Source organism: Piliocolobus tephrosceles, chromosome 19, assembly GCF_002776525.5.
Source record: "Piliocolobus tephrosceles isolate RC106 chromosome 19, ASM277652v3, whole genome shotgun sequence".
Lineage (NCBI taxonomy): Eukaryota > Metazoa > Chordata > Mammalia > Primates > Cercopithecidae > Piliocolobus > Piliocolobus tephrosceles.
The window spans coordinates 42,564,274-42,585,004 of record NC_045452.1 but is presented as its reverse complement, the minus strand read 5'-3'; the positions used below and the strand labels follow the sequence as shown (position 1 = coordinate 42,585,004).

The following is a 20,731-nucleotide window of genomic DNA, read 5'->3' as shown; positions in this document are numbered from 1 at the left end:
GCAGGGGGGATTTGAGGAGTGTCTCTTTGAGGAAGTGGCTGTAGGTCAAGTCCTGAGAGAGGGGAGGAAGGGAGCCGGAGGGCAGAGCTCCAGCTGGAGACATCTTGTGAGTTACCTAATAGTGATGAATTCAGGAGGCGAGGAGAGGGCAGAGAGGCCAACATCAGCCAGACCTTGCAGGTGGTGATAAGTAGTTGGATGTTTATTCTAAGGGAAGAGGAGGCCATGGAATTGTTGTAAGCAGTGGATGGACATGAGGTGACTTGAGTTTTAAAAGGCCACTATGGTGACTCTGTAGCAAGTCGACTGGAGGTGGGCAAGAGTAGAAGGTATTGCCCCAGGCCAAGTGAGACATCAGTTCCTTAAACAAGGACAGTGGCTGTGGAGCGGGAGAGGAGTGGACAGATTCCACATACACTTTGCAGGTAGAATTGACAGGCTTTGCTAATGGGTTGGATGTTAGAGTTCAGAAAAGAGAAGAAACCAAGGAAAACTTCCAGGTTTCTGGTTTAAGCCAATGGTGGTGCCAATTCCAGAGAGAGGAACTGACATGGACAGGCTGGTGGGGAGAACATGGAAGTCAACAGGTAAGAGTTCTTCATCTTCTGCAGGATGCCTCCTGCCTTTCAGTCAGTCAGTTTATCAATCTGGTACTTGTTGAGGGTTTACCATGTATTAAGTTCTGCACATTTACCTTGACATATTTTTAAAGATGATTTGAAATGACTTGTAATAAAACTCATAGATACAAGAAAACTATAGAAAAGGTACATGTGTGAAAGTACAAGAGCCAAGTAACAAAAGGATGAAAAGAATCATATCCAAGTCCTAATCCTAAAAGAAACTGCTGCAATTACAAGCAACAAACCTTAACTCTGAGTTTCCCAGGAGCCAAAGTGAAAAGGGAAAGTTGAGTTTTATAAAGCTGATTGTCTAACAAAAAGAAGCATGCCTGCTTACTCAGAGAAATAAAATTTTGCCCTTATTCTCAACTTCAAAAGCATTTTTCTTACTACCTACCTTCTCTAAGGGCCAATGATCAATATAGTGGAATTGTTATATTGTCAATAACAATTTTACACAAAATACAAAGGATTTCTATATAAAACCTAAAAAACCGGTGTCCCAAATGCCAGGTAGAATGGACTATCAAGGGCACTGGTCAGGGGCACAGGTCAGTAGCAAGGGAATACTTTGGCCTGTGTCTTACTGTCTTAGGTTTTAATAGTGTCTTTGTGACAGGTACCTTGCTACCCACTTACTTAACTACAGTTTCTTTTGTCTTAGAATGTAAATTTCTTTTGTGACCCTCTCTCTAAACATGTGTGTGCATGTATGTGTGGGCGTGTGTGAACCATTGGAGTTGGCTGTAGACTTTCCTTCAGTTTTGCAGCCAGAGCCACCCCGTCGCCCAGGTTGGAGTGCAGTGGTGCGATCTTGGCTCACTGCATCCTTTGCCTCCCAGGTTCAAGCGATTCTCCTGCCTCAGCCTCCCAAGTAGCTGGGATTACAGGCACGCACCACCACCACCATGTCTGGCTAATTTTTGTATTTTTAGTAGAGACAGGGTTTCACCATGTTGGTCAGGCTGGTCTTGAACTACTGACCTCATGATCCGCCGGCCTCGGCCTCCCGAAGTGCCGCGATTACAGACCCGAGCCACCGCTCCTGGCCGGCAGTAGACTTTCTAAAACATTTAACTAAACTTCGCACCCCTTATCAAGCTGCCCGGAAAATTCTGACTTCCTTCACCTTGGGAGAGCAAAGCTCATATAGCAGACATTGCAGACCTTGTTTAGCTCACATTTAAGGTAAAGGAAGATGCAAACTCCTGTATTTCTGATCAGCTGATCCTCTGTGACTGATGGCCCGGGAGCTCCGCCGGCACCAGTCTGCAGGCTCCAGGTGAGCCAGATTCCACGCTAAAAGCCCCGAGGCTGACAGTGAAAGAAGCCTCCGGGGCTGGAAACTCACCCCTCCTGGGCGGCTGGACACCAGCTCATGGCCGCTCTCGGGTCTGTGGGGGCCCGGCGCGCCTTCTCCCCAGGGAGCTGCGTGACTCTCCTTGATCCGGCCTCACTTGGAGCGACAGGCCTCCCAGCCGCCCCCCAGCAGCCCCCGAGCAGTCCCCGGTGCGCTGGGCGACTCTGCAGCGCGCAGGTGACCACGCAGAGCCAGCCCGAGCGCCATGAATAATTGACGCGCAGAGTGGAATTACCTTTGTGGGCTCCAGGTCCCTCTCGCAGCCCGCACCTGTCCCTGCCTGTCCCCACCTGCAGGACAGTAGACATGGACCCTGAAAGGGGGAGTGGGAATGGAGGGGACAAGAAAACACGAGAAACGGAGGCAAGACAAACAGCCTCATCAAGTCTCCTTTACTGAGGGCGATGGTACAGCTTATATAGGCTGGTAAGAAAGGGGAAGTGCAGCAAAGTAGGCGGGGTGGAGAATAATGAGCGACGTCACCAGGCGCATGCTCCGTTGACTTTAACTTTCCCGGGCGCGGGCAATTATTTACCCGGGCGGGAAAAGTTGGTGATGAAGAACCCGGAAGTACGCTATCTTGTCTCTGATGATACGGAGCTTAAGCAACAGAAGCCGGGGCAATTTCCAGGCCTCACGGCTCCAGACACCTGCCCTTGTCCCTGCCTCTGCTCCGAGGACTACTGCTCTTTTCAGAAATGACGCCAGTATCCGCACGTACAAAATGCCTTGCCCTCTTGCTGGGAACACATTTGCATGCTCAGTTTCAGGTTCAAATACCTGCGCATGAAACAGGATTAAATAGCACAATCTGGCGGGGGCAACGGGGAGCACGAGGGGCCTCCTCCCACCAGGCCAGAGGTGGGTGAAAATCCCAGTAGATTTCAAAAACCCCCTCCCACCCTACACCCCCAGTGGGGGCGCGGAGGGACCCAACTGCTGGAGTAGGGGCTGCCCTACGGCATAGAGGGACCCCCAGTTCCCAAAGTGAGGGCTCAGAGAGCACCCTGCTTCTCCTCCATTCTCTCCTTTTTTCATTCATTTTTCCGCCAACAGATATTTATTGAACACCTACTATGTGCCAGCACTGTGAAGGGGGACAGTAGGGACTATAGCAGTGAACAAAAAAGTCCCTGCTCTTTGGGTTGGGTGAGACAATTTAAAAAAGACTCAAAGAAATAACAGTTCCTGTGTGAAGATAAGAGCAATGACCAGGGAGAGGCAAACAAAAGAGAGTGATAGGAAAGTTTCTCAGGATGTTCAGGAGGGCCTTTCTGTCCTGCTGTGCTTAGATTCTGCCTATAACTTCATAAGTATGTTATTATTTGACAATAATACTTACCAAACACTTCTCGTGTTCTCGGCACTGTAATAAGTGCTGGCTTTACATCATCGTTGTAACAACCTAATGACACGGATCTTCTAGTTGTGCTCATTTTACAAAAGAGTACAATTGAGGCAACGGGTCCCAAGGCCAGTAGCTGAAGAATGGCGGAGCTGGGACTTGAACCCAGGCATCTAGTTCTGGGACCCCACTCTGAAATGCTGCACTGTAACTTACATATATTCATTTCCCCTCCTTTCCAAATGTGGGGCACGGGCAAAAGCAAGCAAATATGCATAAGGAGCATCTGAAACGTAAACAGCCAGCCCCCCAACATGGCATTTTTCCTGTTCTTGTCTACATTTCTAGTTGATTCCTAAAGTGGGGGAGAGAGCGTGTGATGACAGGGACTGTTTACTTGGCAAAGAAACTGAGTCAGCCTAGGATTCTCAAGGCTGCAGCCAGGGAAGCCTGTGTCATGGATTCAACCCTCCATCCTGAGCCGCACCTGCACTGGCTGAAATGCTAGTGGCCGGGTTTCAATTTGAGGACCCAGTGGGTGACACTCAGGAGCCCAGAAACCACACCAGCCCTTGGCTGCCTACAACCCAGGTTTCCATTACCACGTTGCACCTGCCAGCTTGGCAGGATCACACTGCACCTTGGGCAGGTCCTTGCCCTGGGCCACCTCTGCTGCCATCCATCCCTCTCCCTGAGGAAGGTGGCTGAAAGGACAATGGCCTTTTCTTGGCTGAGGAGTGTCAGGGAACCAAGCCCCTCAGTACAGAAGGAGGGAGCAGCCGAAGCTCTCCAGCATCCAGACCCCATCACAGGGTAGGCCTGCAGGATTGTGGGTGTCTTACAAATCTTGCTCATCCTCCAAGACTAGAACAAAGTTCTCCCAGGCCTCAGACAGTCGTCCCTGCCTGCAGCTATTGACTGTTTGCATGGGAGGGGCTGGAGTTGGGATTTGGGAAGGAGAGGCAAGTTCGAGGCTGGGGAGAATTTGGATTTTCCTGTGCACTAACCACAGGCAGCTATCCCCTCCTCCAGAGCACACTCACTCTCAGACGCCCAGGGAGCTGAGCAAAATTTCTCCGTATTTTATCCAAATATGTCGTGGTCTTTGAAATGAACTCTTTACTCCTCCTTCCTGCTGACCCGACTGCAAATCAGCTTTTGATGGGATTGGACAGCTTGGAGAGATGGGCAGCGATCACGCTGAAATATGATGACAGGGGCAAGACTGCAAGGACATCGGCGAAGTAAGACATGTGCACAGAGCCACCATGTGAAAACAATTAGGACGACAAATTTACTAATTGCTGAAAGTAACTTAATAACAAAACCACAGTGCTCTCTGTTATTAATCCTGGCTACTGCAGCGGGTGCCAATTGAAGTTTGCTTGCAGGAGGGATTGTATCAGGCCAGTGCCCTAGCATTTGTGGATACTAAGTGAAAAGAGCTTGCATTTCTGTTGGTAGTTGAAAAATAAACCATTCTCCAGCCTCCTACCAATGCAGGTGGCCATGGGGATTGGAGGCATTTCTGAAACCCGTCGAGAGAGGGAGGCAGGGTTCTCTTGCCCTTCCAAGACTCTCTCTTTTTTGCACATTCTCCACTTAAACCAGAGCAACAGGCATTACTCCAATTTTGGAGGGTTAAGAATTGATTTTTAACAAACACAGATTCGAATACAATATTCTTTAAGTGTTTTAAGGTGGAGTGGGTAGAAATGAGGTAGCAAGGGACTCCATTCTTGGGTTGGGTGAGTAGCCTTCAAAAGTTCTCTGAGTTCCCAAGTCTTTCACAGGCTGCTTGCTACACATAATCCTTCACAGAAATTAGGTATCAGTGCCTAGGCATCGGAAGTGAATGCAGTATTTTTGGAGGCAAGGGAGTCCCTTAGCCCTCCAGAAGATCAAAGACAACCATCAAATGTGTCACCTTCAATAAGTCATGGGATGCAAAGGACCATAATTTCCCTAACTAGAGGGGCTCTTTGTGCCTATATTTCTCTTAAGTTGCTTAAGTCTGCAAACATTTGGATCATTCAAGCCTCATTTTTTTCCTTGAAATATTTACAAAAAAGGCTGAATTATTATTTTTTGAAATATGTTAGTATCTGCCCCCACTCTGTATTTGACCATTTATATCTCAACGAGAAGTTGCATTCATTAAAGCTGGTAGCTCTGTGTGTACTTTATTGTGATGTTTTTGTAATTACAATTAGCAGTGTAGCTTTTTTTCGCCTCCCAATTAAAATGATCCTGGCCCAGAATTTCAGAGTCTTCAAGGCCAAGTTTGCTTCTCCTGGGGCATCCCCGGGAGATGTCTGCCCAGGCGGGAGGCGGCAACTCGACCTCTTCTTGGACCAGGACTTCACCAAGGATGGTCAGCTCCTGCAAGAGCCCTTCGGCCCTCCCTCCAGCAAGAGCGAGAGCCAGCGGGGTGGCCTCAATAGGTCCTCCCGCCCAACAGCCGCCTTTCAGGAAACAGAGACTGTAACCTGGGACTTATTAAAAGTTTGGAGAGAAATAATATTTCTGAGGTCGTTCAACCTCTGGCTACTTTGAAGTTTATTCTTGGATTAATTCAGATCTTCAGAGACTGCATATGGGCGTGCATTATTTTCACTTTTTGCAGAATCACTCTCACTAAATTGTATGTTAGTCTTATCTTATTGACCTACTTCTAAAGAATGCTTGGTTAAGAAAACAAATTCTCAAGCCTCATCCCAGAGTCTGATTCAGCATTTCCAGGAACATGCTGGAAAGCTGTCAATGTCAAAGCCTCTCTGTAGTCAGTTTGATTGCCCTGTGACATACCTTTGAGAGTTCATGCCTAGAAATAGCTGTGCTTGTTCTGAGCAGTGGGTTTATTTATTTATTTATTTTTTTTTTATCACTAGACACTGTGATGCTTCTAACTAATCATGTCATTTCTTTGGGTTGACTGTAGGAACCTCAGATTCGAATCCACCCCTAGCAAAAACGTGCATGGTCTTAGCACAGGTACTTTTTGTTCATTCTCTGGCGACTGCCTTTACCTTCTTTCCCCTCTGTTGAACTTTCCTCAAGCACTTACCTTTTTTATTATGGAAAATGTCAGACACAATGTAAATGCTTACCTTTTTATTACAAAAAATTTCAAACGTAGGCAAGAATAGCAAACATAATGAGCTCTTATGTATCCATCACCAAGCTTCAATAATTTTCAACTTACAGCCCACCTTTAAATATTTATTTTTAATCTCACTAAGATTATTGGAGTCTTTGTAAGTCTCCCAAATTCTTTTTCTAATGAGACAGAGAGTACATTATCAATAACCACAACAAATCAGCAGTTCTTACATTTAAAAGTGATGTTGCCTCCCCACCCCTAAGAGGACATTTGGCAATGTCTGCAGACAATTTGGGTTGTCACAACTGGTCAGGGAGCAGCGTTGCTCTTGGCATCTAGGGGATAGAGTATGCCCTACAACGCACAGGACAGTCCCCAGAAGGAAGAACGGTCAACCTCGAATGGCCATGGTGCTGAGGTTGTGCACTAAATTAAAATGAGTATTTTTCAAGTTAGATTATTCCTAGGAAATTGACTTTAAAGCACAACTTGTGTTTTCAAGTTGAGAAATGCTCTAAATATCATAGGTTTGGTGGTTTATAGGGTATTCATGGTACACACGCTGGAATATCAGTAAGAAACTAGTTGACGGTGGTGTCTCTGGGAAGAACTGGGTGGCAGGGCAGGATAAAGACTTACTTTTTCCTCTATCCCTATTAGTGTCTTTTATATTTTATAATGCATGCACGTCTTACCTACTTGAAATACATTTGAATAACATGGAGTACGTGAATGTTTTCAACAGATCTGAAAACAAAATTTTTATTTTAAAGAAAGCTTTTAAAATGGTTGTGTAAAGAGACCAAAAGGAACTTTCCGACAGAGCTTTCCAGAGTACTGTGAGTCTGTCAGACGCCTAGTGTGGCTCAGCAAGCCCAGGCCATTAAGGGAATCAGAAACACGTGGAGGGGCGGCCGCTGCTCCCGGCATGATGGATCAATTGTGTGAGAGCGAAGTTAAATGTGAGGGTCCCTGTGCCAAGCCTCTGACACTAATGAGCCCTCAACTCCAGGGAGCAGGTCTCCCAGGGCCAGGCGGTTGACGTGGCTTCTGGGCAGCAGACAGGAGGGCTGGGAGCCGCCTGCCACCTGGCCGGAGCTGGCTGCAGGATGAAGGTCCAGTCCTGCCTCCGTCAGCTGGTGGCCATGTGCACCAGGGGGTCACTCACCCTCTGATCCTCCGAAGGACACAGCTACATTGAGCTATAAATGGTGACAGAAGTGAGGCAAACCCCTTGCTTCTTTTGAAAAGAAAGGCCCAGCGAACACATCTTTTGAAACATTACCTGGCGGTGTCACTTCCATTCTTAGAACCCCAGTGGCTCCTGGCTGCCCGTGGTCCTCCTCGTTCTCCTCGGATGCTCTGTCTCTCGACTCTGGCTCCCATGGCTTTTTGTCCATCCCTCGGATTCACCACACTCCCCTCCACCGCAGGGCCCCTGCAGATGCTGTTCCTTCCAGCAGGCACACCCTTCCGTCTCCTCTTTGCCTGGTTACCTCCTCCAGGAAGCCCCCGTTCCTCCACTCCATTAGTAAGTCAACCCCCGTCATGACAGACTGTCCCAACCCCAGTCCTTTTCCTCTCAGCTCTTGGAGAGATGCATCTTCATCATCTGTGCAAACATGTGATAAATGCTCGTCTCCTGGCTGGGCCATGAGCTCTGGAAGCAGCATTTAAGACCAGTTGGTTTGCCCATCCTGGAGCCACGTCAGGCCCATATTCACCGGGACTCACTAAATGTCCATTGACCAAGAGACCTAATGAAGAACAAAAACAGCCCTGCCCCAGAGGCAGGCATCAACATGCAGCTCGTCGAGGGAATCCTGGAAGAGCAATCAAGCTCAGGGGAGCAGAGGGCCTCTGAGATGTGGCGCAATGGGGTGTGGGCAGCCTGGAAGCTTCCATGGCTTCTCTAGGGTGGAGAACAAGTCTGTGGCAGGTCAGAGGGCATGGCTGGATGATCACCCTGACTGCACTGCGGTATCTCCTGCTCCTCCCCTCTCCTGCATGGCCCCCGATGGAGTAAGGCAGATTTCCTTGGTGCCAAAGGCATCGATGACCCCCTGGGATTGGTCAGTGGATGTGGGACGCCATGGGTGGAAGAGCTAAGAGCTCCTCCAGGGTGATCTGGGGAGAACAAGGAAGCCCCTTCCACACTGACCCATGAGAAAGGGGAAATGTTCTCTCTCCAAAGCAAGGCCTTCCCTGACTGCAGTGACCCCAGTGGCTGCCCCTTCTCCAGGCTCCCACCACACCCTGGGCACATTCCAGTTGCTGCATAGTTCATGATGATGCTCTTTCTAGATGTTTGGCGCCCAGCTAGGCTGTGACTCCCTGAAGGCAAGGACTGTGGGATGTTTTTTCCTCATACTCAAACCATGCACAATGGCCCAATTATTAAGGTGTCCAACAGCCTTCTACAGAGTGAGCTTATTGCTGCTATGGGGCATCACACAGAGGGGTCATAGCTGCTGGGTTTTTTTTTTCTTTAACTTGTCCATCTTGCTACAATTTCTGTCAGCATGAACAGAAATGGAGATTGAAGGACGGGGCTGTTGGCTTCAAGCAAGACTCTTATATTCCTTCATGTGTGCATCACACACACACACACACACACACACACACACACACACAGAGTCTCTCTCTCTCTCTCCCTCTGTCTGTCTCCCTCTCTCCTTGGCTACTGAGAGTCCTTGCTGAAGCCAAAAGTGGTAGACGTGTAAGAAAATGCTGCAAAATGAGAAAGATGTATTTGGTGTTGAAAAGGAAATTGATGAGGAGAAGGAGCATGTGGCCCCCGGGGAAGGCGAGCTGCCCTCCCAACTGGCAGGTGTGCAGCTTTCTCAGGGCACCCCACAGAGGCCCTGGAAGACATTATTCCTTTGCCTGCTTTCTGTGGAGAACAAATCACCTCTAAAACATTTCCCAGAGGAAGGGCCGGTGGGGCAAGAATTGCTTCTGGGGGTCGACCAGCCACAGGCCCAGCCAGAGAGCAGGAGCTGCTGTCAGAAAGCCCATGGTTGGCCAGCATGGCCACTTGTCAGCACACAAGGGCCCTGGAGGAAGTCACCTGCCTCAGGTGAAGACAGTGAGACAAGGGTGGACTCAGATCGGTGAACTTCCTGTCCTCCTTCAGGTCTTCACCTCCCTGGGGACCCTCACCTGGCCACATTCCTACTCACAAGCATCCCCTGGCCTCGTGGACTGGACACTTTCCCACCCCGTCATGCCTGATTTTTCCTGAGCATGGAAGACGCTCAAAAGCCCATTCATGTTACTGATTCTCAATATCTCTCTCCCGAGATTGCAGTTGGAATGAGGATAAACACTGCACCTGCACTGCCCCCTGCTCTGTCCCCGGCAGCTACAACACTGCCTGGCACATAGCGTGACACTGGTATTTATTGCATGGCTGAAAGAATGAATGAATGGGAAATCGAAGGCTGCCTTTTAGAAGGCTGCCTGTATTCAGATTCTTTTCAAGATATTATCTTTCTCAATGCCCCAGAGTACTAGGTGGGCCCAACCTACATTTAAATTTCAAAACACCCAATGCATTTTCAAAAGAAAGTTGCTTTAAATTCACTGCATTAAATTAAATTCACTGAACTTTCTTGGGGCTGCTCTGAGATAGCCCAGACAAGCAGCGGGTCTTGGGAGGTTTGACCATTGTCACCATGATACCAGCTTGGCTCCTCTCCCCCAGGCCCCGAAAGTTGAATAAGCTCTTTCCCTTCATTGGTATGGAAATAGAGCTCAGGGCTGTTTTAGTATCTAAATGTGGAGGGAGAATTGGAGGGGCCCTAAAGTAAGTTAGTTTGCCACCCTTTCAAGAGAAGTCAAAGGGCGGTGCCAAACCCTGCTCGTTGCCAGGGTTTCTCAGGTGCTGTCTGGCAAGTTGGGCCCATGGCATCAGCCCTGCTTCTAACCTGGTCCCCACCACAGGCCTGGATCACATGCTCCCAGTCCCCTCCCAGTTCTCTTCTGAGGTCTGGGACCTCCTCCTGGCTTTCTCTAGTTCTTGGCGACCTGTCAAGAGGTCCCTGCTCCATTCAACTCCGCTCATATCCCCAAAACTCTCTATCTGCTTGCTACCTAATGCCAGCAACAGTCACCATGTGAGGCAAGAGGCTCCGGGGCCAGCAGCCACGGTCCCTACAGACACTGTAGCAGGTTGAGGAGAGTCCCTCCCAAATTCATGCCCACCCAGAACCTCAGAATGTGGCCTTATTTGGAAATAGGATTGTTGCCGATGGTGAGGATGAGGTCACCCTGGAACAGGATGGGCCCTGCTCCAAAATGACTGGTGTCCTTAGAAGCAGGCACCAGGAGAAGGCCACATGAACAGGGAGGCAGAGACTGCAGTGATATAGCCGTGAGCCAAGGCCGAGGAATGACATGGCCGGCTGGCAGCCACCAGAGCGGGGAGGGGGCATGGAAAGGACTCCCCTTGGAGCCTCCAGAAGGAACAAGCCCTGCCTACCCCGCAATTTCAGACTTCCTGTCCCCAGACCTGTGAGACAATAAATCTCTTGTACTTTATTACAACTGCCCTAGCAAACAAATCCAGAGAGACTACGATGGCTTGGCCCCCTCCCCTTGGCCTCTGCACTGGGAGGAAGGAGGACCCCAGTGAGATCTCCGAGAAGATGCGCTGTTCCCTGAGGACAGGCTTTATCCCTGAAGCCTCTGCCTCCCGTAAGCTGGCCCAGCCCACACTGGGCACTACTTCCCACCGCCTCCTTTTCTTGCCTGTCTTCCCTCTTCAGCCCACAAACTCCTTGAGGTCTGAGCATCATTTTGTCTGTGGCTTTGGGCAGGGTGGCTGGCACACGGTAGGGGTACCACAAATAACTGGAGTGTAGCTAGCCCCTTGTTTAGGGAAGAGATGGGTCTAACAGCCGGGCATGCTGGTCTTGTGATCTGGATCTGAGATGTCGCCTTGGGTGGTGGGTGGAGGGGTGACCCTGAGCCAGCTCTGTCGCAACAGCTCCTCCTGAAGACCCCAGATGCTCCAGGTGCCATCCCCAGGTCAGCTGTGCTGTAGGACCGCAGCAGGGGGACGAATTTTCACGTGAAAAGAAGAATTACATCGAGCAAAATGCTCACTCACTGTCAGAGATCAATGAAGCAGACAGCAACTCCCTGCAACTGCTCCTCGTGTCCTGTCGGCCTAGAGGAGGGTGCAGCGTGACCTGACAGCCCTGCTGCTCCTAGCCACAGACACGCCATCCTTCTTGGCTGCTGTTTTAATCATTTTTTAAAGGACTGTTGAGGGTGGGAGGAAGTAGGAAAGGAGGTGGTTTCATGTGAGATTTCTACAGTTTGCTAACAGTAAAAAATGGGAGAAGTGATACAGTTACTACATTCATCAGTCATCCACCCCGAAACATTTGCAACTGATTATGTTCCTCAGAATTGGCACTGAGTCATGAGGTATTCTTGTAAGCAGTTTGCTGGAGCGAGCCAAAGGCAGGAAAACTAGAAGGTACCTCTGAAACACGTTCAGAAGAAACATTCTCCCAAGTAATAAAAAAGATATGGAGACCAGTAGTTGCTTTTCTCAGCGGCAAAGCATCCAGCGCTGCTTTTAAAAAAATGGAAATGAAATGAGAATGGTTCTAGCAACCACAAAGACGCATGCACTTTTGCTGCCTATCTTAACAGACAAGTGGGCTTTCTGCGTCCTGTGCTCAGTGTAAGATGCCCCATGTGAAAGGGAGCTGATGGCCACGTTGAGTGGGCGCACTTAAGGACACTTAGGGGTTTATGTTATATTTACGGCCAAGTTAAGCTGATCTGTTACAGGACTCATTATCCTAAAAGGGTCGCTAATGACATTTGCTGGAAATTTTGCCCAAAATGCTTTCAGTTTGACCCTCTAGAGATGGCCACGGTTGGGTTGGATTAAGGCTCATAACTGAGCCAGAAAAATAAACCTGATTTATGGCCAAACTGGTTTTTACTGACCTGTGAAGTAAATGAAATTTCAATCCCTATGACAAAACAAGACAAAAACAAAACAAAAGAAATACCTTCTTGAATTGGGAAAATAAAAAACTCTCTATTTTCTAGAAAGAGTGCATAGGAATGTCAGGCCATTCTCAGAACAGCACGGGTCTCTGCTTTGAAACTTTGGCCTTGTTTTTGGGAGGAAGCTTTGATCACCACCCCTTTTCGTGCTCTGAGTTTGAATGTCTCTTGCTTTGGGATTTCTGTTTCTGGCACTTTCTGGACTACTTCCTTGGACTTGTGGTTTAACCTGCCTGAGACTTGGGGGTGCAGAGGCCCCTCCTTAACCTCACCTCTAAGTGGGATAACCCAGCTTTCCTGCCACCGAGGGGTCAGCTGACACACACCGAATCCCTTGGCCTTGGGCCTCGACAGGACGGTGCTCAACAGACGGGAGCTAAAGCATCGGCTGGACGTCACCGGTTCTTCTATGAGGCTGTTGAGTTAGGACCAAGGCATTACATGTAAAGGTAGCTGCAGCCTCGAGGCCCCCGCCTGGTGGAAGGACTCCCCTTGAGCTGACCAAGGGCACTGATGGCGTCTGGTACAGTCTTACCCCTGCCTTCGATGGACCCCTGGTTTCCTGAAGTAAGAGGTGCAAAAGGCGAGAGGAAGGGGAAGGTGGACTTGGGAAGGGGGTAGATTTCAACACAGGAAGGGCCCAGCAGCACAGCAAGACAGCGACGCCCACCTGAAAAACAGGCCCTTGGTGGTGTCTGGCCCAGTCTCTGATGGCAAGCTCTTGCAGTATGTGCCTTCCGGTGATTGCCCCTTTGTTGCCTCCTCCTGAGCCAATGCTAGTGATGGCCAACACCAGCATCTGAGGCCCTGTGCACCCATTTCCTGCCACTCCTTTCCCTGCACCCCATCTTGGGCCACTTTGATGACTCCTTAGGAAGGGAGGTGGTTGGGTGGGATGCCGCACACTTCATGGTCAGCCAGCCCTCCCCCACCACAGCCAAGCAGAGAACAGCTAAACTTCTGGCACTGGCGGCCTCACTGCTGGCCCCTGGCAGGACCTGCTGCAGTCAGCAGCACTGGCCAGGAAGATATTCTCGCTCCCCTTTATGGCGAGGACAACTGCGTGTGAGATGGGGGATGAGGCATGGCCGGGCCACATCGCTCCATCTATGGAGACAAAAGTGACTCCATCTTGGATGCTAATTGCCATGTTGATTCTGTTTAGCCACCGCCTGGGAATGTTGATGTCATCGCACATGTCATTGGCTATGGCTAATAAAGCATCCTCCACTGTCCTGGAGGTGGCCTTCAATTGTCTCTATAGAGCATGTACTTTCCCTATGCTATATAAGCCCAGGTCTGGGGGTAACAGTGGGCCATCTACCTGCCTTACCGCTGCCCAAGACCTTGCTTCTGTCTGTAAGTTCCCCAATAAGCCACCCTTTACTGACTGCTCTCTGGTTTCTCTGCTCTGTTGGCATTTGGAAGCCGCTTTGTGTATACAGCCCTTTCACAGGACAGCATCCCAAGTCCCCCAAGCCCCAGGCTTGGTGGTGCCTCCTGCAGTAATTCCCACAAGGAAGCAGCTCCTGCTCATTCCTTCTTTCAAGGAACTTTGATTGTTTCCTGCTGCAGGCCTGGCCCTTGGCGCTCCAGGAACACAGACCCGGTCTCAAAAGAAGGACTTGTCCAGGTACAACCACAACACAGGGTTACAGGTGCCCCATTAGGAAAGCAGAGGCAGGTGCGTAACAGCCAGCACAGGAGATAAACAGCCACACAAAAGAGGCTTAGTGGGGTCAGGCCCTCCTTGTTCCAAGTGTTTCATTCATTTATTCCTCACAATATTCGTGCAAGATGGATACTATAATTACTGCCATTTTACATAAGGGGAAAGCAAGGCACAGAGAGGTTAAGAAACTTGCCCAGAGTCACACAGCTGGGATTCTGAGGTCAGAGTCGGCATTCTGATTTTTGAGCCACTAGACTGCAGGGTTGACAGCAGTACAGGCCTATAGATGTCTTACCTGCACCCACCCCCACAACCTGCTCATCAACAGTCAAAGTTCCCTGAGGGCAGAGGAGGATGCCACGGGATGCGTTCACATCGAGGACACATTTAGTAAGTACTGATTACCTCCCACCCCTGCCTCTGCAGCACCGACAGGCCTGGGAAGGGTCTGCAAAATTTGATGATCTCCCCATGACCCCTCCAATTCTAAGAGCTCCCGCGACACATGCCGTTCGCCAAACTCTTCGATATTTACAGAATTGCTTCCTCAATCCTTGAGCATCTTCAACACACTACAGGGGCTTCTGAGAGCAACAGCCAGCCCCAGCCTCCCCGACTTTCCTGGAATGCCCCTGGGCTAACCAGAGGCCTGGCACGCGGCAAGCCATCCGCAGGGATTTGTCAAATGAAGGAGTGAATGGACACCTACAACTCTAACTCAGAGGCTGTGAAGAGGCTTGCTGCTCTAGAATGCCTATAACCATGCTTAACTCTGAGAGCGTTGCTTTTCTAGTATTTGGAGTGCATGAGGAGGGGTTTCAAAGGAATTGCCAAGCTATAGCAGGCTAAAATCGCCTCGGCTTTGCCAGAAATCCCTGGAAAACACAAGCCAAAAGAGAAGGTCTTGGGTCTGAGTGACCCATGCTCCGCGCAGGAATTGTCCTGTGGAGAAGGTGGCTCAGCTCCCGCGCCCTGCACGGGGTACGCTATTAGGCTTCAAAACAGGACTTATCAACGATTTAGTCTCATTAAATTGTAAGAAAACAGGCAGCGTGTTCCAAGGTCGTAAGTTTTCTCAACGCTCAAATGTTTCCAATGTTTTGTAAAACCAAAGAGTGCAGGAGCCCACTGGGCTTTGCTGGGGTGATGGATATATGTGGAGTTGGTGAGGAATTTTTTCAGGCTGCCTTGAAAGCCAGCTCATTACGACCCCATGGGCTCCAGACGTTTTCTCGTTCCTAAGGCTGGTCAGGTGGTATGTGGGACGTGGCCCAAAGATGTCTAGGTCCCACCCTCCATTTTTAGCTTTACCGGAAGCTTCTGAGACTGCAAATGTGAACACACACAGCCAGGCATCCCCCAATTTTCTACCCCTGATTTTCTATAGGTCAGTGTGTGTGTGTGTGTGTGTGTGAGAGAGAGAGAATGTGTGTGTGTGCACAGGGACACTTTTTGCACAGTGAATCTGATTTTGGCTGCACTTCTCTAGAATGAGGAATTTTAAGAATTCTCACTTTGATCATTTCCTATCCCACATATCAGTTTTATCCCCAAAGATATCACTCCTGCAAACATCAGCTCCCAGTCACAGTGTTTCGCTCAGGCGCCCAAGCTGTTGGTGGTCGGTGACTAATTTCAGCACTTCACTGCCTGGTGCTGAGAGCCACCGCTTACCTCAGGGACCCTTTCATCTTCCAGTTTGCAGTTCTTAGAGCAAAGGGACTTAGGGACTTGCCATTTGCTTCTCTTGGGTCCTCAATTGATGAGTGTGTCCTCCAGTACTTTCTAGTTAAACTGGCTTATATTAGAGGTGGGAATGTCTTCTAATTATAGCAGATGCACCCAGGGCCAGAGGTGACCAAAGTCAGAAGCCTACACAGTGATGGATGAAGAATCAGGTGGGAGTGCTGCCCATGGTGGCCATGGACCTTTCCGTGCTTGGTCCCTATAGTCCACTTCACCAAGCCCCTTTTTTGGGATCTCATGGCCCCAAAACTATGGGTGTGGTAGGAAGATCACAGCTTTTGAGTCCAGCTTTTGAGGTTTGGGTTGGAGGTCTGGCTCTGCCCCTGCCTTGTGTGTGACTTCTGGCAAATTTTCTAACTCCCTGACTATGTCACTTCTTTCCTCTATGAAGAAAATGATGCCTCCTCAGAGGGTGGCTGGTAACATCAGCCAGGATGATCCATATAAAAGCACTTAGAACAGCATCTTGGAAATAAAAGGTACCAGCTCCCGAGAATTCTCTCCGTGTCCACAGCTGTCTTCCTGAAAAGTCTCAACCAATAGAATTGCATTTCCTGTTACTGTTGATGGTCCCTGATTTTGGTGGATTCTCTTCTCACTCTCTCTTTCTATCTTTCGGTGGTAAGGATATTTAACATGAGATCCAGCCTCTTAAATTGTATGAGTATGCAATACAGCACTGTTAATTATAGGCACAAAATTGAACAGTAAATCTCTAGGACTTAATCATCTTGCATAAGTGTAACTTTATACCAAGTGAAAAGCAACTTCCCATTTCTCCCTCCCGCTAGTTCTTGACAACCACTGTCTACTCTCTGCTTCTGTGAATTTCACTATTTTCGCTCCTCATATAGGTGGACTCAAGCAGTATTTGCCTTTCTGTGACTGGCTTACTTCATTTAGCATAATGGCCTCCAGGTTTATCCATGTTGTCTCGTATTGTAGAATTTCTTACATTTTTAGGGCTGAATAATATTCCATTGTATGTATATACAATGTCTTTATCCATTCATCTGTCAGTGGACATTTTAGGTTGTTGGCACATCTTGATTATTGTGAATAATGCTGCAATGAACATGTGAGTGATAATATCCCTTTAAGATCTTGATTTCATTCTTTTGGATAGATAATACTCATATGTGGCATTGCTGGAAAACATGATCACTCTATTTTAACTTTTTTGAGGAACCTCCATGCTGTTTTCCATAGCTGCTAAAACATTTTACATTTCCACCAACAGTGAACAAGCGTTCCAACTTCTCCACATCCTTGCCAGCTCTTATCTTTAAAAAAAATGCCATCCTAGTAGATGTGAGGTAATATCTCATTGTGGTTTTGATTCACATTTCCTTGATGATTAGTGATGTTGAGCATCTTTTCAAATACCTGTTAGCCATTTGTAAGTCTTCTTTACAGAAATATCTACTCAGGTCATTTGCTCATTTCCTAGATTGGGTTATTTGGTTTTTTGCTATTGAGTTGGAAAACGCTTACATATTTTGGAGATTACCCCTTATCAGATACATTATTTGGAAATATTTCCTCCCATTCTGTACGTTCTTCTTTTTACTCTGTGGTTTGTTTTCCTTGGCTATGCAGAAGCTTTTTAGTTTGATGTAATCCCATTTGCCTATTTTTGCTTTTGTGGCTTACACTTTGGGTGTCATATCCAAGAAATCATTGCCAAGACCAATATCATGAAGTTTTTCCTTAATGCTTTCCTCTAGAAGTTTCAGGTCTTAGGTTTAATCTTTAATCTATTTTGAGTTGATTCATGTGTATGGTTCAAGATAAGGGTCCAATTTCCTTCTTTTTCTTGTGGATATATAGTTTTCCCAGCACCATTTGTTGAAGAGCCAGTCCTTTCTCTGGTGTACCAGTATTACTGTCACCATTGTCAAAAATCAGTTGATTGCATATCTGTGGATTTATTTCTGGGTTCTTTATTCTGTTCCTGTTGCATTGGTCTATGTGTCTGTCTTTATGCCAGCACCATACTGTTTTATTTACTGTAGATTGTAATATATTTTAAAATTAGAACATGTGATGCCTCCAGCTTTGTCCTTTCTTAAGACTGTTTTGGTTATTTGGGGTCCTTTCTGGTTTCATATGAATTTTAGGATTTTTTTTTTCTGTTTCTTTGAAAAATGCTATTGGGATTTTGATAGAGATTGCAGTGAACTTGTAAATTGCTTTGGGTAGTATCAATATTTTTAAACAATATTAAGTCTTCTAATCCATGAATGTGGGATACTTTTCTATTTATTTGTGTCTTCTCCAATTTATTTCATCAATATTTTGTAGTTTTCAGCGTACAAGACTTTTACTTCCTTAGTTTAATTTATTCCTTTGTGTGTGTGTGTGGAAGAAAGTTTATTAAGACAGGAAAGGAATAAAGAATAGCTACTCCATAGGCAAAGCAGCCTATTATTCCTGTTTTTTATTCTTTTTGGTGCTATTATAAATGAAATTATTTTTAAATTTTCTTTTCAGATAGTTTACTGTTGGTGTATAAGCTCCAACTCATTTTTGATGTTGATTTTGTATCCTGTGCCTTTACTGAATTCATTTCTTACTTCTAACAAGGTGGGTTTTGTTTGTTTGTTTGTTTGTTTGTTTTTGGAGTTGTGAGAGTTTTCTACATATGAGATCATGTCATCTGCAAAGAGATAATTTTACTTCTTCTTTTTCAATTTAGATGCTTGTCCTTGTCTGGAGTTATATTTTGATGCCATGAAGACATTTTATTTATATGTAATGTTGATATATTTTAAAGATTTGTGCCAAGAGAGTATATTCCATAAAAATTTAAATGACTTTAAAAATATTTGCCTAACTCCTCTTACAAGGACTTCCTGTATTATGTGGAATAGAAGTGGTGAGAATGGGCGTCCTTACCTTGTTCCTTATCTTAGGAGAAAAGCTTTCAGTTTTCTACTGTTGAGTGTATTAGCTGTAAGCTTTTCATATATGGCCTTTATGTTTAGGTCATTTTTTTTCCTCTTCCTAGTTTGTTGAGAGTTGTTATTTTATTTTATTTTATTTCATTTTATTTTATTTTTTAGTTTGAGACTAAGTTTTGCTCTTATCGCCCAGGCTGAAGTGCAATGATCTCAGCTCACTGAAACCTCCGCCTCCCGGGTTCAAGTGATTCTCCTGCCTCAGCCTCCCAAGTAGCTGGGATTATAGGCGCCTGCCACCGCACCCAGCTAATTTTTGTATTTTTAGTAGAGACGGGGTTTCACCATGTTGGCCAGGCTGGTCTTGAACTCCTGACGTCAGGTGACCCACCCACCTTGGCCCCACAAAGTGCTGGGATTACAGGCGTGAGCCACACAGCCTGGCTGAGAGTTTTTATCATAAAGGATACGAAAATTTGTCAACGCTCTTTCTGCACCTATTGAGATTATCATGTGATTTTTTTGATAATATGGATGAATTCATTTCTTAAGATTTGAGTGCAAACTTAAAAACAAGAACAAACAAAGCTTTTCGTCAAGAAAAAGCATAAAATCTAAACAATTCTGCAATCGTGCATTTTAATAGAAAGTACAAATTTGAATACATTATAATTTGTAACTGCATTTAAAAATTAAAATATTTCTCTCCAAATCCAAAACACCACACAATCTTTAATCTGTTCTCATCTTGTTACCTTGGAAACATTTGTCATATGCCATCAGGAAAATATAGGCAAGAATTGCTAATCAGTTTTTCATTATCAAAGAAACATTATTCACCTTAAGGGTGACTTTTTGAATTATTTATCTGTACTTCATTTCTGAAATATCACACAATTATACCGCCACTCTAGAGAAAAAAAGAATAAATACAAATATCAAGGAGGCAGGAACGTTCATAGAATTAAAGCAAAACTCACAAGTGTTTGACTTAGAAATGTACATAGTGTAGCAAATTTTTAAAGTACAACTTTAGTTGATGACTGATGTGTATGTAACAATTGTGAACAATTTAAACAGGTATAAAATTGTGAGTTCAAAATCTTTAGGCTCAAATACTTATCATACATACTTTAGTCATTTCTTTCTATTCCTGGTTTGTTGAGAGGTTTCTTTTTTTGAGACAGAGTTTCTCCCTTGTTGCCATGAATATGGAAAGATTTGCTTACATAAACATGTATATTTTTAGATGAAAAATCAAGGGGTAGTGGCATCTCCCTGGTCTCTTAACAATATTTGGATTTTTGCAAAGAATTAGCAACACCCAACCTTAAGTGTGAATTATGTGTTTCTGAAGGACCTGTATAACAGATTAGCTGGCAGTGTTCTAGCTTTCAGGAGATGGGGTAATTGGGGGTGCAAATAGCTGAGATAAGACAGTGCATATGATGTGATTTTTGTCTTTTATTCTGTGGATGTGCTATTTTACATGAATGGATGTTGCGTGTTGAACCATCCTAGATTTCCCAAGGATAAACTTCACTTGTCCTCGGTAAATGGGTGTCACTGAGTCATGGTGTATGATCCTTTTTAATTCTTCCCTGTTTCTGATTAATTTTTTAGTTGAAGAGGCTCTAATAGTGGGCATAGAAAATGTGACAACATTCATTCTTACTACAATTCAGATGTGCAGGAAATGTTGCTTCTTTATTTTTTCCAAAATGGATTTGATCTTCCTTAACAAGTCCCTATCCACTGGGGAGAAGAGAAAAAAGTGTATTATAAGCTCTAGTCCCATCCATAACACAGTGCATCTCAAACTATCTGTGGTAAGAAATTTGTTGTTGTTGTTGTTTGTTTTTAATTTCTAACCAGTTGCAGATACTTTCATAAAATTCAAGAGAAATGAATTACTGGGAAATAAAAGTTCTAAAAGCGCCGGCCGGGTG

At 46.3% G+C, this 20,731-nt stretch overlaps 1 protein-coding gene across 2 annotated transcripts in view; it reads right to left on the bottom strand.

Moving 5' to 3' along the window:
• The window catches only part of CLDN14 (claudin 14), a 131,948-nt gene that overhangs the window by 95,702 nt on the left and 15,515 nt on the right, over window positions 1-20,731 (bottom strand). The window contains exon 1 of one of the 2 annotated variants that reach the window (XM_023191314.3): window positions 1,975-2,194. The exons of the other annotated variant lie outside the window; for it this stretch is intronic. The gene's annotated coding sequence lies outside the window, so the exon portion shown is untranslated. Of the gene's footprint in view, window positions 1-1,974; window positions 2,195-20,731 lie in introns of those variants that run through there. 2 annotated transcript variants of the gene reach the window in all.